At 40.7% G+C, this 2,500-nt stretch overlaps 2 protein-coding genes across 2 annotated transcripts in view; one reads left to right on the plus strand and one right to left on the minus strand.

The window, feature by feature from the left end:
• LOC131176493 (60S ribosomal protein L5, mitochondrial-like) overlaps window positions 1-757 on the minus strand; it is a 3,806-nt gene extending 3,049 nt beyond the window's left edge. The window contains exon 1 of the mRNA XM_058141536.1: window positions 1-757. This exon is cut by the window's left edge and continues 1,867 nt beyond it. The gene's annotated coding sequence lies outside the window, so the exon portion shown is untranslated.
• A 1,099-nt stretch (window positions 758-1,856) lies between these two features.
• Window positions 1,857-2,500, plus strand: part of LOC131176494 (photosystem I P700 chlorophyll a apoprotein A1) — a 5,032-nt gene continuing 4,388 nt past the window's right edge. Inside the window, exon 1 of the mRNA XM_058141537.1 lies at window positions 1,857-2,500. This exon is cut by the window's right edge and continues 4,388 nt beyond it. The gene's annotated coding sequence lies outside the window, so the exon portion shown is untranslated.

Consider the following 2,500-nt stretch of genomic DNA (forward strand, 5'->3'; position numbering starts at 1 on the left):
TGATGTGCTGACTGGACTTCAAGACTTCAAGGTCAGGTCCGCCTAAATTGCTCCCTACCTATAAATGCTTCTTAAGTAATTATGCTTCTGCTCGTTTCCCCATTCTATTCTAGACCTTTGGTCCCTACATTCCTCCTCTTTAGTCTTGCTCTTGTTTTTGCACTTACTTACAGTTAAAGCCCAATTTGAGGCCTGCAAACTTCTATCCACAACATCATTGGAATATATAGGGCTCAAACAAAAGAACTTGATGAAGAAAACTAATCTCTGGCATTGACTCAATATAAGACTGAACACAAACTGCAACGACCTAACAGTAGACAGAAAACAGTGTGTAATGACCGCAAAAAAGACAAAAAATAAACGGAGACGTGTCACCAGAGAAAGAAGCACTCTCAAGTGACATTTACAGCAGGGAAACCCCTCGGATATCTGTCGTCTTGGCCCTTGTTCGCTTTGTCAAATCATCTTTTGATTTGGCACTGCGCGCAGGAGGCGTACCCAGGTCGTTATTTCGATCGTTATGGGGTACTCGGTGATGATGTGGTCATTGCCGACACAGAAGTAGCTAGGTTGGCTCAGCACTATCTGTCCAAATTAGGTGTTAAGATTTCTTATCCGAAATCCCTAATTTCGGATAGTGGTGCTGCCTCGTTGCTAAGGCATACAACTGATATGCGAAAACAATCAGATATGTTACAGCCGATAAGCGACAATCAATAAGATATGTTGGTTTAGACTGATAATCGCAAAGAGAAGAGAAGATGCTCGCCTAAAAGGAGAGGGAAGTTAAAACTCCTATCCCTATTTTTATCTCTAAGTTATCCATGTTTTGAAGCCTTGAAGCTTGATCTGCCTGATCCACTTTCCACTGTGAACCTGCCAAAGAAAGCTGGCCGACATATTGGACGGACTCTCGGATCATGGATGAAAGAGCTATCCGGTTCCAATCTCGTTTAAAAGAAAGGAAGTGGAAAGTCATGAGCTTCTCCTTCTTCTTTTCGTTCTAGTGTTGTATTGAGGAGAGAATGTGGTGAGAATAAAGGATAGACTGTCCTTCCGATGAATCTACTTTGCTTTGATCACCAGTAATGAATGGGTTGACTCGCTTTGATTTTTTGTTGAGTGCAGTCAACCCCGCGTTCCCTAAGTTCAGACTCTTGCCCTAAAAATGCATTTCCCAAGAAGGAAAGCAAAAGACATAAACTTTAAGCAAACAAAAAAACACTCCCCTCTTCTCTTAAAACCCTTGTGCCAGCGTGGAGCAAAGCAAGATGCTACAATGAATGAAGAATCGCAGTTTACATCGAAGAAAAAGAAAATGAAAAGCTGCTCGACGAGCGGTTAAGCATCATCAGAGAAACTAGATATTAAAAAATGGATTTCCAAAATAAAATAAAATAATGTCCAGGCCATTTCCTTTCGAGGCATACTCTTCTTAGTTTGAACCCTTTTCAAAAGGTATTAAGGGGCAGGAGCAGCCAGAGGCGGGGATCAATTTATCTCCTTGGGCTCGGGAAAAGACTATTCAAGCATTAATCTTCATTCCGGGATGGGGAATCTCTTATTATGCTTCTAACCCACCGGACCAAGAATGAAGTTATCACGAAAAGGAACTGAGTCCGATCTTCTTCCACCTACGCTACGTCAACTGGACTTTTTCACTATAGTAGCGAGTAGTTCGAAACCCGCAATAGAAGGGATTTAGTTTGAAGGGAAGAGTTCCGGTCCGGCGTTAGGCGTTATCGGTGTGCTCATTCCGGATTTATTTGTACCGCCCAGAAGAGCACGAGAGAAGAGCGGATCCAATACCAAGTGACTTCTTTCCCAGAATGATAAAAGATGGTGTTTTCTATCTCTTTTTTTTTTTTTATGAATTGAGTCTGTTTTTTATGTTATTTTGTACTGTACAACTACTTTTTGTGGGATCGTTTTCTCATGAGAGGTAATTAAAAGAAATTAGAAAATGGATTGCTACCTATGCCTAGATCTCGGATAACTGGAAATTTTATTGATAAGACTTTTTCAGTTGTAGCCAATATCTTATTACGAATAATTCCGACAACTTCGGGAGAAAAAGAGGCATTTACTTATTACAGAGATGGTGTGATTTTATTTTTTTATTTACCGCTGTCAAGTCTTAGGAGAAAGACAAATTAGTCGGGATAGAAAGATTTGAAATAACTCTACGCTTGTTGAAGGTGAAGTTTATAAATAAAACAATTCCTTCTGTCGGGTATCCCCGATTAATGCAGCCTCAAATGCTTCAATTGTCAATTCTAGCATTGAACGAAAGGTTACACCTATGCCTATGGCTATGGGTTCTGTATTGCAGGTTAACCCTACCCCACTAGTACCAATAGGCGGCATAGAGGAAGAAGCACTACGCCTAGGAATCAACAACGCAAAAACTTTGTTAGAAATTATCCCTTTCTTTATTGGGATCGGGACTAAGAGGAATGGTTGGGACAACAAACATCCATCTCGTTCGTACTTTGGA

Source organism: Hevea brasiliensis, unplaced genomic scaffold (assembly GCF_030052815.1).
Source record: "Hevea brasiliensis isolate MT/VB/25A 57/8 unplaced genomic scaffold, ASM3005281v1 Scaf139, whole genome shotgun sequence".
NCBI lineage: Eukaryota > Viridiplantae > Streptophyta > Magnoliopsida > Malpighiales > Euphorbiaceae > Hevea > Hevea brasiliensis.